Here is a 15,518-nt window from a genome sequence, read left to right on the forward strand (position 1 = left end):
TAGAGGTTTTACTAAAGCAGGTCTGAGCCTCTCTTTTTTGCGGCAGCTTAGGAAGAGTGAGGGTGGGGGAGGGGGCCTGTGAGAGATCAGGTGGCCTCCCAAGGACTCTCCTCTTTATGGTTCACAGAAACTTGATCCCCAGAATGGGGGCAGAGGGCAGGAGTGGTAGAAACTTCTGTTTCCTCCTCAAGATCCAGTAGGAAGCCTTGCTATTTTGACAAATAACTTGGCCTATGCTTCACTGTGCGGTTGATTTGGAAAGCCGACTGTTAACAAGGAAAACCAGAACCTGAAAAACTGCTTGTCCATGAGCATCCTTCTCAGGCACAATCAGGGATGGCTCTGGATCACCTGCATGTGCAGAGGGCCCTACAGCCTCTGGTGTCAGCTGTGTGGATGGAAATTCCCCTTCTTGTATGAGGCCACAGTGGAAGTGGGGGCCTGGGTGTCTGGAACAGCTTCAGCTTTCTGGGAGTATATTATGAAGCCAACTAAGTAACAGGAAGTCATCACTTGGGCTTTAAAGGAGATTTGTGCTTTATAAGAAGCCAATGAATACATAAAATGGTCTAAAAAATTGTACAACAAACAGGGGGCGGTCGGGAGAGGGGAGGAGGGGGATAGGAGTTAGCTTCTTCAAGTTCTGGATAACCTGCAGTGTGAGCTTCAGGAAGCTGATTTGCTTGTCAAGTGAACTGCACCCGCCCTTTCTGGACTTTAGACTTTTATCTTTAGGTTCTTTCGTTCTTTCCCTTTAGCCTCTGATTCTCTGAGGTCAGCCCTCACTTCTTCAATAATCCTCCCCAGGGCCGTCATATCCTCCTGGGCTTCAGAAGACCCTCCCTTCTCGGTCCTTTCCCACCCTTCCAGTGAGAGAAGCCTCACTGGGCACACAGCAATTACACCTATGATCTGAGAGGATGCCCAGGAGCTGTCAGTGGCTGTGCTGGCCCCCACGTTGCTCACTGATGCTTGGCTAAGCAATCTCCTGGGTCTAGAGTTGGTGGCTGGGAGTTTAGACTAAAAGGGAAGAGAACAATTTAATGACAAGTTTGTTTTGTCTTGTTTTTTTTTTACTTATAAGTGAAACCACCATCAAAAAATTTTTGACCATAAAGTTGGCCTGCCTCTTTCCCTCTCCCTCCCTCTCTCTGCTTCTGTCTCTCTCTCTCTATATATATATATCTGATTAGTCTTTTGTTGGGGAATCTTTCTTCCACTTTACAAGAGAAAATAAAAAGGCACTAGAGAGAAACTCAAATTCTTGCCACACCTTGACCTGTAGGGATGCCCATCTCTTCCTCCTCCCATTCCATCGTAGTTGGAGCAATTGCTTACTGCCAGGGTCAGTTCTAAGGCTCTATTTATCTCCTACAGTCTGACAGACTTTGCTCCATTGCAGGACCCTTCTTGCTCCTGCTGTCTCACGTGCTACTGCTTCCTTTCACCAGCATTTAAACAAGCCTGTTTCTCTCACCCTAAAAATAATACTTTCCCTTGCTTCGTCTACATTCCTTTCCAATGTATTAACTTTATTTTCATACTTCTGTATTCTTGATGCTCTGGCATTGGAAGCCTTGCTAACCAAGGAGGGCTCGCCCCTCCCATCCCCTCCACCCAGGCTTAGCCAGTTCCTAGAGGTAGAACACAACTCAGCTGAGCGTGTACTTTTCCTATGCAAACTAGCCAGTTCTGGAGCCCACACTCCAGCTACCTCCTTTATGGCCTCTCACCAGGTTCTTAGGCTTTGCCCACTATCCTCCTGTCCTACTCAGCCCAAGGCCGGGTACCAGAGGACTAGAGACAGCCCCTATGTGACAGAGTCAGCTGATATTATTCCAACTAGCCTATCCTCAACCTACTGACACTGCCTTGCCTTGCGTTCTTGTGAAAACCACAGTTGAACCCCCTGCCCATGTTGTCTTCTCTCTTTCTTCCTCCTGGTGCTTCCCTGTATGACCCTGCCTGGCCTGGTGTAACCCCTCTGGAAAATGGCAACCAACTAACTTTTCAATGGCAGTCATCTCTTGATCTGTTGGCCTCACATTACTGGGATAATGATAAAACTTACATTTTTAAAAATCCATGTACTTCCTTATCTGGTTCCTTTTGGCTTCAGTCAACTGTACCAAACAGGTGTCTGTTTTCACATCACCACTTCTTTACCCTCCACTCAGAAATTCTCCTTCAAATCTGGCCTCTGTGCCAACATTGCTCTGCCACTGCTCCTGCCAAGATCACTAATAACCTTGTTGCTAAATTTTAAGGCTGCCTCCCCAGCATTATCTGATTTGAGCTTTAAGTAGCATCTGATCCTAGTGACCACTACCTTCTTGAAAGTGTCTCCCCATGGCTGTAGTGATATTCATCTTTTCCACTACAGCTTCTTAGCATCCTCTGTGGGTTCTATTTCTGTTTATCTGTACATCATAGAATCCATAGGAAATTCAACAGCATACTGCCATGTGCACATGGATATCCTACCAGCATTTTAAAATGGGAATTTCCTAAACTGAACTCATCATCTCCACCCAGAGCCCATTCCCCAACTGTGCTCTTTCTCAGGGACTGGCACCATCACCCCTCGAGTTGTCCTAGGCAGAATCCTGATGTCATCCTTGGCTCCTCCTTCTGCCACATCCCTCATGCCTAATCAATCACCATGACCCATAGATTTTACATCTTGAATATTTCAAAGTCATTTATTTCCCTCTACCCCCAGTACCTCTAGGTTAATTTTGAGTTACTGTATCTTTCATCTGGCTAATGCGGCAGCCTCCTAACTAGTCTCCCTGACTCCATTTTTCCCTCTTCCTTCCGTTCTTCAGATTGCAGCCAGAGCTCTTTCTACACATTCACATCAGAGCATGCAACTCCCTCCCCCCACTTCATACTGCTGTGATAGTGCCTCATTCATTATCCTTCGGACAAAGTCCAAATTTCTCCAGTGACCTCCAAGGACCTTCATTGTGTGTTCTTTGAGTGCCTCTCTGGTCTCTTGTCTCATCGCCCCTAACCACCACCCCGTTATTCAGAACTGTTTGCACTCTCCTGGATGCCGTTTCTCAACTCTAGGCCTTGGTGTGCATTTCCTGGAACTCCCCGTCCTTCTCTTCCTGGATAACTCAAGCTCATTTCTTAGATCCCAGGTTAGAGATATAAAGAGACAGTGCCTGTCTCCTTGCTTGTTTTCCTAATTGCTACAAGCACCTTGAGGGCAGCACCAAGTCTGGTTGTAACGTTTCCAACATCTTACACAATGCTGGCACCAATAGCTGCTGAATACATGGGTGATTCCAACCCATGCTTGTGGGCAAGAGTGATTTAATGACATGGTCTGTCCTGAGAACATTAAGATGATTGTCCTCACATTTCTTTCATCATCAAGAATAATATTCATCGAGCACTTACTGTGTGTCATGCAATTTTCCAGTGGTAGGGAACAAAGCCAAACCACTTCCTTATTCTCCCACTGAAATGACATTTAAATAAATTCACTTTCATTTTTTTCTTCTTTCATTCCAGTGGTGATTAAAACTGAGATCATTTTTGTAGGGATTGGTGTGTAAAAGCCCCCAAGGACTATTCACTGACTTTAAGCAATGTCGACCTCAGGGTGATAGACTATCCATGATACGTTTTAGTAGTATGCATACAGCCTTTCATTAGATGCCTGGGACTGTTACTGCCAAATCATCACTGCTGAAAAATGTGCTTGTTTAGAGATTGTTTTTAAACTTGTTGAGCTGGGCCACATGTTTCCCATCTCTAACAATTAAGTGAATAGAAAACTAATAAGCCATCTTTTGGTTTGCTTATAGGAATGCAATTGCTAATACGTACCGGGAAAAAGGAGGTCACTGTGGGGCACAATGGAGTCATTATTTATGAGTTAGTGGAATTTTTTATGGAGCAAACAGATGTTTACATGCCTGAGATTTTGAGCCTATCTGTCGGGGCTGAAAAAAATGTATCTTATATATCTGAACTTACAGTTGCCATTTTAGGAGTCTTTACTCACATCTGTCATAGAATAGCACAGACCCAATAGGAATAGCCAGGCATTCCTGGATTAAGTTTTCTTTTTTATCTTCATAGAGAAGAAATTATACTGTTTAATGCTTCCTTAAACCACCATTGAGACTGGGGAGAACAGACGTTGTCTTCATTTGAGCTGCTATAAAAAGTACCATCGACTAGGTGGCTTATAGCAGATACTTATTTCTCACATTGCTGAGGCTGGGAAGTTCAAGATCCAGGTGCCCACAGTTTCAATGTCTGGCAGGGGCCTGCTTCCTAGATCACTGATGGCTATCTTCTCCCTCTGTCCTCACAGAGGGAGGACACTGATCCCACCGGTGAGGGCTCCATTCCTATGACCTAGTCAAAGGGGGTGGTATTGGTAAGTGAGGCTTTTGGAGGTGATTAGTGATTAGGTCAGGAGAGTCAATCCCTCATAAACAGGATTCGTGTTCTTGTAAAAGAAATCCCACAGAGCTCCCTAGCCCCTTTTACCATGTAAGGACTCAATGAGAGGTCAGTAGTCTGCAACCCAGAAGAGGGCCCTCACCCAACTATGCTGGCACCCTGATCTCAGCTTTCCAGCTTCCGGACCTGAGAGATTGAAATTTTGTTGTTTATAAGCCACCTAGTCCGTGGTATTTTGCTATAGCAGCCTGAGTGGACTAAGACCAAGGGATCTTGCTCAAGAGAACTTCTTAGAGAAGGGATCCCAACAGAAGGGGAGGCAGGGAATTCCCCTCGTGGCGCAGTGGAAACGAATCCAACTAGGAACCATGAGGTTGAGGGTTTAATCCCTGACCTCGCTCAGTGGGTTAAGGATCAGGGCCATGAGCTGTGGTATAGGTTGCAGATGTGGCTTGGATCCCGCATTGCTGTGGCTGTGGCATAAGCCAGCAGCTGTAGCTCTGATTTGACCCCTTGCCTGGGAACATCTATATGTTTCAGGTGAGGCCCTAAAAAGCAAAAAAAAAAAGGCAGACGGTCAGAATCTTGGGGCAGGTGGGGAGACATAAGCAAGGGAGACTGACGGACTGATGGGATAAACTTTAAGAAGTCCCCCTGGGGAAAGAGGCAGCTATGCCACAGCTAGCATGTGGAGGGCAGAGGCCAGAGTGCAACTCTATCAGCCTTCTAGGCTGCATCTTTGTTCCTTATCCACTCTCTCTCCTGGGTCTGACTATGAGCAGTCTAGAGCATTTGCTAGGGAGTTGGAGAAGAGGTGGATAAGGGAGGAGAAAAGAAATCAATGACACCCAGTTCTCTGCTGCAGGCTTTCAAGTCTGAAGACGACTTGATCTAGAAGTTTAGATAAGAATTAGGTTGGGGAGTTCCCGTCATGGTGCAGTGGAAACGAATCCAACTAGGAACCATGAGGTTGCGGGTTCTATCCCTGGCCTCACTCAGTGGGTTAAGGATCCAGCGTTGCCATGAGCTGTGGTGTAAGTCACAGACTCGGCTTGGATCTGGTGTTGCTGTGGCTGTGGCGTAGGCCAGTGGTAACAGCTCCAATTAGACCCCTAGCCTGGGAACTTCCATATGCCATGGGTGCAGCCCTCGAAAGACAGAAAGACCAAAAAAAAAAAAAAAAAAAAAGAATTAGGTTGGAGTTTTGATATTAAACTGCTCTGAAGTTGTAAAATGACAGAATGTTCTTGGACCTGGGACAGCTATTAGTCCTGCTTGAGATTTTATCTGGGGCCTGAAAAGATGGTCCATGTTTACTATGGAATGGTGAGCAAGATGACAATGGCATTAATGTTCATACTCTGCTGAGACTAACTTCTTCAAAAAATGGGTCATATATACATTTTGGAATGTTTGCTAAAAAAAATTCAGTTTGATACTTTATGGCTTCTTTTCATATGTATGTGTCTCTATCCATACACATATATCATATACACAGAATCATGGACTTATACAGCTGGAAGGATGTTTAGAGACATTCAGTTCGCAAAAAGGAGGACAATTAAGTTTCATTAGGATCTCTTTCAGTTCCAACCTTCTCTATGATTTTAGGGTATTGAAAGCTACTCACAGAAGATACCAAAATAAGTAACACTCTTCTCTTAGGAATATGCATTAGACTATTGCAAAGCAGAATGAAGTAACCTCTGGTGTTGTGGAAGCACTCAGAATACCAGTTGGCTCATTGCTTCTGCAAAGAACATAAAGCTGACTGCTTTTTTTTTTTAAATTAGGCTGGGGATCTGCCAGCTTAATAACTGCAGTACTTGACCAAGAGCCAGGCCTGGGAGGCCAAAAACAGAGGGTCCAAAGATTGCCCTTGATTTAGACAAGACCATTTATATTCACCTTCAGAGAATGCTCAGTCTGGGGATTCAGGCTTGTAGATTTCCAAGGTGTCTGTCTTTCCAGAGGGCCTTGACTCTGCATCCTTGGGTTTTTCTCCCCACACCAATGGAAGAGGCAAATCCAGAGGCATATTTCAAGGACCTATAGACAGGAAAACAGCAGAGCAGACACTCCATTAATCACATTTCCTTCTGAGTTCTCCATTTAACATTTAGTGATGCTAAATGGAGAAAGAAGAAACATTAAATACTTCTCCCTTAACACTCATGAACAAGTTATCATGAGTAGTATGTAATCAGCAGGACATGGGAAGAGGGGGCATCTCTTGATGAGCATTCCATGATTGACAGAGCCCTAAGGATGCCAATACCCCTCCCCTTCTCTTCTCAGGCTCCCAGTGGTCCAGAAGCAGCAGCAGTGACTGAATGGTTAAAATCTCAGAGCAGAGAGGCCATTGTCTGGAGCTGTGCATGTGTAAAGCCTTACATCTTCAAACCCTGAGAGCTGTGATGAGTGTGTGGGAATTTTCTTGGAGAAATCTCTTGGGCAATATGCATTGATAGAACCCAGGAGTCCAGCCTCTCAATGGCCTGGAGATTGAAGCCTTCTTGAGGAGGCTTGAATACAAATATCTCTGTTCAGCCTTGGGGATTCCCCCAGCGCAGTTTCAGGGTGACTCTACTAAGAGACTCAACTTGTACCAGCTCTGTGTTAATAACCCCCCCTGGCCCACAAGAGCACACAGGTTCCCATTACCTAGGTTGCTGGTCAGCAAGATTTCTAAAGAGTTGGCTCTACAAGCAAAGCCAATAACGACTCTGTTGTTTTGCTGACATTTTTTTAAATAGTTATAGATGATGAGGAGCTTTTCTCAAAAAAAGATGAGCTCTTAACACCAAAAAGCTTCCTGCCTTTAGCACATGATACAATAAAACGACTGAATCAATTAAATGACTCCCCATCGGTTCGATCTCATTAGTATCTAATTATCTCCCATTTTTAGTCTCATTACTATCTGTTTTAAAGGAAACTGATAGAATTGCTTTTTAATAGAATCACTGTTGACTTCAGCCATTAATCAGGGTAAGTAATAATTACTGTAAAAACAATTCCTAAATCTCAGTGATTTGAGACTAGAAAGGCTATTTCTCGAAAACATTAAGGTCCAGCTGGGTCTTTGGCAACTGGACCCGTACCACTTCCAGCTAGTGGCTCCACCATCTCTGGGGCCTCAGAATTCTCCGCTGGTCCTCTGCATCTCACTCCTGGAGAGGGAATGGCCTGCGTGCAAACACCAGCCCCACGAAAGGTTTTAGGGAAGGTGGGCATATCACAGCCACTCGCCAGCAGAATCAGCCCCTGCCTCGCCCCACTGCAAGGGGCTAGGAATGTCCTTTCACCATGTGCCCAGGAAGAGGAGACTGGTCCTGCTGAGTGGGGGCCATCTCAGCGGCAGGCCACTGATCCCTCTGCAGATAAAAGTGTGTGGGGACAATGAGGGCAGGTTCTAAAGCCAGATGGTCAGGACTGGAATCCCTGTAGCTGTGTGAATTTCTTTGCAAAACGGGCATAACAATGGTACTCACCTTTTGGGGCTGTTGTGAGGCTTAAACAAGATGACTCCCATAAGTACTGAACTTAGAACAGTGGCTGCACATGGGAAATGCCTGAGGAAGATTCACCATTTATCATGAATGGGAGGTACTTAGACCAGGCCTGGTAAGAGGAAGCAAGAGGACATTAGCTGCATCATTTTTCCTTTTTCCTACTGTGACTTCAACTATAAGTGTGATTTTCTGAGGTTCAGGGTGCTCTATAAACCCCTCTCTCTTTCTCCTTTTCTTTCTTGCTCTCTCTGCTGCAAGTCTGGATGGCTCTTTCTATTACTGATTTTTATTCCTTTCTCTTCCATCACTTACCTTCCAGCTGTAAAAGTCTCCTTTATTTATGCCCTACTCTGGCCTCCTGTTCGCTATTCATTATCAAATACCTCCTGAAAACTTCCTCCTAATGAAACCATGTCTTTATTGCCCATTTAAAGAATCGCTCTAAATTAAGTGGAATGGTCCCTTCTGGTTTTCTATTTTCCCCTCCTTTTATTTTATCAATTCTCAAAGGAAATAAAACCCAGCAGAATATGGGCTATTAGCAGCAGCAATGCCGGTAACTGGGAATCAGATTTTATGCAGTTTCTGGGATATTGGTGGGGCAACGTCAGAAAATAGAACCTGAGATAATGAACATTTTTTGTAATTGCTTTACCTGTATAAATGCAGCCTGGAGAATTTTGGCTGGCATCCTCACAGACAGCGAGGTTTATGAGAGTAGGCATTTTGTTTTATTCATGGCTGTAGCTCCCTCACCTGGAACAGAGCACGTAACAGGTGTTCACAACTGTCTCGATTAACCAAGTTAGCAGCAGAAGAGAACTGGGATATGGTAAATGAGAACAAGGTAACACTTACTAAAGACTATTCTCTACCATTACTTTTTATGGAATTTTTAACGAAAAGATTAAAGTCAATATTGACAAGTATTTTTCTTTGCATCAAAAAGGACACTAGCAAAGTTGGAAGGACTAGCATATTCTATAAAAGCATATATTTGGGATCTAAACAGCCGTTCTTCATCATCAGATTATTCATTTTCTCTTAAAAATTGTCAAGGAGTTCCCGTTGTGGCTCAGTGGTTAACGAATCTGAGTAGGAACCATGAGGTTGCAGGTTCGATCCCTGGCTTTGCTCAGTGAGTTAAGGATTTGGCCTTGTCGTGAGCTGTGGTGTAGGTTGCAGACGCGGCTCAGATCCCGCGTTGCTGTGGCTCTGGCGTAGGTTGGTGGCTATGGCTCCGGTTCGACCCCTAGCCTGGGAATCTCCTTATGCCTCAGGAGCGGCCCAAGAAATGGCAAAAAGACCAAAAAAAAAAAAAAAAAATATCAAGAAGATATATTCTTCAGATTCAGTTTAATTGAAAAAAGGCAATTACTCATGTTGATGTTGGTGCAATTTTAAAGTAACAAAAAAAATTAGAGTCAAGTTCCCATTGTGACGGAGTGGAAATGAATCCAACTAGGGTCCATGAGGACATGGGTTTGATCCCTGCCCTTGCTCAGTTGGTCCGGGATCCCAAGTTGCTGTGGCTCAAGTGTAGGCTGGCAGTTGTAGCTCTGATTCAGTCCCTAGCCTGGGAACTTCCATATGCTTTGGATGTGGCCCTAAAAAGCAAAGCAAGAAAAAAAAAAAAAAAACAGAGCCAAGTATTATATTTATTAAATTGTTGGAGCCAAGTATTGTATTTATTAAATTACTAGGATTTATAAAGTTAACTTTCAAATGTTGACGATAAAACACACTTGAGGACCTTCTTTATACTTTGTTCTAAACTTCTTTTCTCATAAGAACCAGCATTTCACTGAAAACCCAGCAAGAGAGGTTATTTTTAACTGAGGCTCAATGTCTATGTGTGCACATATTTGGGTCTGTGCTACATCAGCCAATTCTCTGTCATCAGGAGATGCTCTGAAAGTCGAGGAGTCCAGGCTTCTTCCTTCTCCCCTTCCAGGGTTCATGAGCACACCCACAGGGCGGGTAAATGGTTAAGAGAAATGGGAACACCCTAATCAGTTTGTTTTGCTTCTTGAGAGCAGTTGTGTTAAAAGGTTTGCATGAAGAGAGAAAGTAATGGATAATCCATTAAAACGCTGTGCCTCAGGAGTACCATCAACGCCTCCCTACTTTCTGCTAGTGTAATTTCCGTGAAGGAAAATTGCTCGGTCGTGTTCCTCCTGCCCCTCCACCCTGAGAAACCTCACTTCTGGCTTGGGCTGAGAAGGGCCCTGACTGGGAGTGGGACTGGCTGGTGAGAGGATCAGCTTCATCTCCACCGCCCACCCCTTATTTCTCTTCTCCACTTCCTACAGAGTCTCAGAAGTTGGCTTTCCTTTCCTGAATAGGTCTGCTGATGAAAAAATGAGGTCAAATGAACATGAAGTATCATTCCGAGAAAGAAAATGTATGCAATGCCTTTTGATACCGAAGCAGCTTTGTCAAAAAAAAAATTTTTTTTTTTGCCTAACCAGTAAGATTACCACTTTATAAGAACCAGTCCAGATTTCCTCATACTCTGACCTGTACCACCTACAAAAAAAGACTTTGGTTTTGAGTGTCAGGATCTTGAAGAGATAACAGTGTTGATACTTTGGATTATCATTTCAGTTTTTATTCAAATTTGTTCATGTCTAGTCTTCTTTATTTTCAGGCTCTGAGACTGTGACTCTGGGACTGTAACTTAGAGTGGAGAAATAAAAGTAGAGAAATACTTTTGAAACAATATTTTGCTTTATTAAAAGATAGTTTTCTGGCTTCAAATCCTTATCATTTAACCTCATCCTTATCACTTAACCTCATATAAACTTTTTTTTATATCCTTTGTACTCTATATGTTCTTTTTCCTGCAGCACCTACCCCAGTTCAAGCAGTCAGCGAATGTTTGTTGAAAGAGTGAATGACTGTGTAAATGTTTTACCTTACTTGCTGCTGACCCACAATAGGCTAAGGCAAGGACAGAGAATATGGAACAGAAAAGGAGATAACTTCTAGATCTTGACATTAGAACTGGATATCAAAGAGGCCTTCTTGCCTATCTGAATGATGCCTGAGGTCTTGGGCCATGTAGTTTAAAGCAACCTTTCTCCTTACCAACCAATAGTAATTGGTTATGCCAACTAGTTGAGGAATTCAAACCCATATATATTCATTACTGCACAAAAGATACATAGTTTGCCTGGCTCATAAAAAACAAAAACAAACAAACAAAACTTGTTTCTCCCCTTGATTCTGGGAGAGCTGGCCTAAGGAAAGATATTTCCTGCCTGACTTTCATCCCTTACCATGAGGTGATGTTTATTTCTTAGCTAGGAGGGCAGCAAAGGGGGATCACAGGCGTTTCCTGAATGTTGGGGGCAGGGGTAACAAGATCAGATATGCAGTCAGAGAGAGCTCTGCCTACATTAAGGCCAGGCTACCTGATCAGAAAAAAAACTGACTACATCCAGCTGTGAGCTGTTAATAGGCTCACAACCTAACAGAAAAAATAGTGTTCATCCACGGATACTCATTCAGGTGTGATTTGGCTCAAGATGAGCTCTGAGGGGAATCCCATTCTGGTTGTAGTGCTGACTCATGAGATGGGTCTCATTAAACCCTTGGACTGAATTCTATCCCATGAGATGTTATAATTTAATACAGGAAAAACCTAGACATGTGGCAATTCCTCTTGAGACAGGCATGAGTCCTGTTCTCCAGCATTAGTGTTAACAAAGGAATACATTTTTAAAATATTATTGCAGTGCACTCCATGGTCCTGTGATCTGTCTTTTGCTGCAGAAGTGTTTGAATGGAACAGATCCAGAGATGTGCCTCCTTTCAGCCTCCAACCACCTTCCAGCTCTTTTCCAGTCACAACCTTCACAACCATCTTCTCAACCATCCTCTGCCTCCAAGAGCAACAACACCATTTTTTTCTTTTTTTTGAGTTTATCTCTTTATTGTGGATCAGTCATGAGCTCCCAAAGTTGTCAGAATTATTCCACCCAGGTGGAGGCCACCATCAACTGCCAACTGCCTGGTCAACCTGCACCTGTGGGTCTCCCACTCTGATCTCTCTCTGGGCATCTATTTTGACTGTGATGATGTGGCTCTGGCGGGCATGGGCAACTTCTTCTCTGAGTTGGCTGAGGAGAAGCGTGAGGGCACCAAGAATCTCTTGAAGATGCAAAACCAACGTGGAGGCTGAGCCCTCATGTTGTGCAGGATGTGCAGAAGATGCCCAGGATGAGTGAGGTAAAACTCTGGATACCATGGAAGCAGCCATGGCCTTGGAAAAGAATCTGAACCAGGCCCTTTGGATCTGGATGCCTAGTCTGCCCTCATCTCTCTGACTTTCTGGAGAGCCACTTTCTAGATGAGGAAGAGAAATTGTCAAGAAGGTGGGTGACCACCTGACTAACCTTGCAGGCTGGCAGGCCCCCGGGCTGGCCTGGGTGGGTGTCTTTTGGAAAGGCTCATCCTCAAACACAACTAGGAATCTCTGGAGCCCAGTGGCCTTTCTCTGGAGGGGACCCTCTCTCACCCCTCTGGTATTAGGGCTTCTGCCTGAGCCTCTCCCTGTAGCCACTAGGCATCTTTTAAACCACCCTGGAGGTTTCTCCCAAGCCACGGTCCAAATGCAACCAATAACGCATTTTGCAGAAAAAAAAAAAAAATTTAAGTGCTCTTAATTCTGAAAGATGTTCCCCCAAATTGTTATACCCAATATTGTACTGATAAACCAGATTTCAAATAAAAGAAAGCCCTGAATTGTAATGTTTGCCAATTTCCATAGTGTAAATGTTCCTACCACGGCCATTTTCAAGCCACCAATGGTTGAACAACAGTTCACAAAATTCCCGAATACTAGATTTAACAATCAAGTCCTGCAAGCTGTTGAGAACTGGTGCCAGCACATCCATGGAAACAAAATCTTATTTACTTTATAAGTCATACAAAGGGCCTTACGGAAGTTTGCATCTCCATTTATAGATGAAGATAAGATGTGGCAAAGGTAAGTTGGTGCTTGCTAAACTCCCTACTACAGAGATTTAATGGGCTAGCTCTCAGGGACTAGAGATTCAGGGGAGAGGAGATGACTTAAATCTTTACAATTTGTTTTTTCTTTGTATTATATCCCCCCTGCACCCCACTATCCCCCACCCCTTCCCTGAGTGACATGTGCAGAGAACACTGGGATAGATATCTTAGAGTGAACTACTTAGTCACATAAGAACACTGTCTTGGTTTTTAGCTTTTCTTGAATTCAGTCTTGCTTGGCTTTGTCATATAAATCCTAGAAACTCCTCTAGTAGCCTCCTTCTAGCTATAAACTATAATGCTGACTGGCTTCACCTTCTATTTGTTGTTGTTCTCCTACATGCTTTCAGAAACTCTGCTCTGCTCTTGTCATCTAACTTAGCAGCCTGACTAAGTTATACTTTCAAATATAGTTAGTGTTTAACTCAATACAATACAAATGATAGAACAGGGCTTGGCAATAAAGTCTCTCTAGTCCCATAGTCTATATACATTAATTATCCAGTAATTGTATTCCTGTTCCAAAATTTCATAGGTGTGGTATACCTTTGACATAGCCTCCTTATATATTCTATATATATATTCTATATTCTATATATATTCTCCTTATATATTCTATATATATTCTATATAGGCAAATTTGAGCAACTGTTAATATTTGTAGAAAGAGCCCACCAACCCAGTCATTTGTGCTAAACCAGGTAGAGTTCTTGGAAGTTAGGTTTTTTCCTCCCCTTTTAGTTCCCTTGAGTAATCCCGTTTTTGTCTTTTCTAGGGTCACACCCGAGGCATATGGAGTTCCCAGGCTAGGGGTCGAAGTGGAGCTGCAGCTGCCAGCCTACGCCAGAGCTACAGCAACGTGGAATCCAAGCTGCGTCTGCGACCTACACCACAGCTCACAGCAACACAGGATCCTTAACCATTGAGTAAGGCCAGGGATCGAACCTGAAACCTCATGGTTCCTAGTAGGACTCGTTAACCACTGAGCCACGACAGGAACTCTTGAGTAATCATCTGGTTTAACACAGGTTAATTTCTTCCAGAAAACACTTAACTCCAATGCTCTCATCTTCTAGAATTAAGCCAATATAAACAGACTCCCATGCCGAGACCAGCTCAGCAGGATGGGGCTGAAGAACGGGTGCTGTGAAACTTAAGGAAAAAAGTTAACATTAAACAAGACACAGAGATATTTATCTTAAGTAAAGGTGGGAACCAGGGGACTCAAGGTCTCAGGGACCAAGAGCACCGCCTCAAGAAACCACACTGCTTTTATGGTGCTCTTTAGGATTACCTCAAGTGAGGAGGGGGCTCTAGGTGGAGGATATAGGGTTTGTTTATTATAAGTTCTTTTATTATTTTAAAAGTCACTTAGCTGGTAGAAGGTTAAGCTTTTACTCTGACCTTTAGGCACATGACAATCATTAGCATCTGAGTTAGCTATCTATGCATAGCATTCCGGAGAATCCTCACTGTGCTTCCGCAAATGGCATGCCTATGGCGTGCCTAGGTTTGCACTTTGGTTTTCTTTGCTAATGCATATTCTGTTAATGACCGCTCATAAACCACTTGGCCACCAGGTTCCTCTTTCTCTTATTCCTTAGAGGACATATCATGCTTGTGCAAACGGCGTGCCAATCTGCACAGGTCCAGCGTGCCTAGACCAATGCATTACGTCCTCATTCAGCTGACCCTATGAATAACTTATGCCTTCAGGTCTTTGTTCTTAAGTCATTTACCAGCACTGCGACTGTTTTTCAAGCAGGAAGATGGGATAAAGTAAAGCAGGGCAAGATGGAGTTTTCAGCAAAGAGGCCAAGAAAAGATTGTAGAAACATGTCTCGCGACACTCCCATGACTCCATCTTATTATCCCTTCCAACTCTTTTAGGTCACGGTTTGATCCACAATGTGATTTTAGAAAACCCCACCAAGTGACTGATTAGAAATATAGTGCCTCCCAGAAAGACAAATATAACCACTGATTCTGCATTTGCTTCTATTTTTTGAAATGTACCAATGCATGTCTCTAAGCAAGTGTATCCTGGCATTTTAAAGATGGTCTTTTGAAAACAGTATTTTCAAATTCACCATAAGCTTAAATGGGGTAATTAAGAAGGAACATATTTGACCTTAGGGTGAGCTGTAACACTCAAGCCGAAACCTAAATTAAGGGAACACAATAGCAGTTTCCATATGTAGTGGCTTGACTCTCTTATTCCCTTCAGGGTAAAATGATATTTTAAAATCAGGGAATTCTATCAGAACCACATATTTCCTAGACATTGACATAGAAATATTAATACTGGTAGATGAAGTCTGTCAACAAACTATAGGTTTCAATCAAAACTATTGTTCTTCAAAGCAAATACCTTGCCATTCTGATTTCCATTTTAGTCCAGCCTTTGTCTTTCAAGCAGCTGAATGACTTTGAGGACATCTCCAGAGGCCGAATCTGGAAAGGCAATGAATAAATTGTATCAAAAGCTGAGAAGTTTCTTTCTTTCTTTTTTCTTTGGTCTTTTTGCCTTTTCTTGGGCCGCTCCCACGGCATATG

The 15,518-nt window shown here is 43.4% G+C and overlaps 1 long non-coding RNA gene across 1 annotated transcript in view; it reads right to left on the reverse strand.

Annotated features, from left to right (window-relative positions):
* Positions 1–15,518, reverse strand: part of LOC102168063 — a 62,839-nt gene extending 47,321 nt beyond the window's left edge. The window contains exons 1-4 of the long non-coding RNA XR_002339580.1: positions 15,334–15,518; positions 8,599–8,699; positions 7,923–8,052; positions 6,337–6,477 (exon numbers count right to left, since the gene is read on the reverse strand). This is a non-coding gene — a long non-coding RNA (uncharacterized LOC102168063). The remainder of the gene's footprint in view (positions 1–6,336; positions 6,478–7,922; positions 8,053–8,598; positions 8,700–15,333) is intronic.

This window comes from Sus scrofa, chromosome 16, assembly GCF_000003025.6.
Source record: "Sus scrofa isolate TJ Tabasco breed Duroc chromosome 16, Sscrofa11.1, whole genome shotgun sequence".
In the NCBI taxonomy this organism is placed as follows: domain Eukaryota; kingdom Metazoa; phylum Chordata; class Mammalia; order Artiodactyla; family Suidae; genus Sus; species Sus scrofa.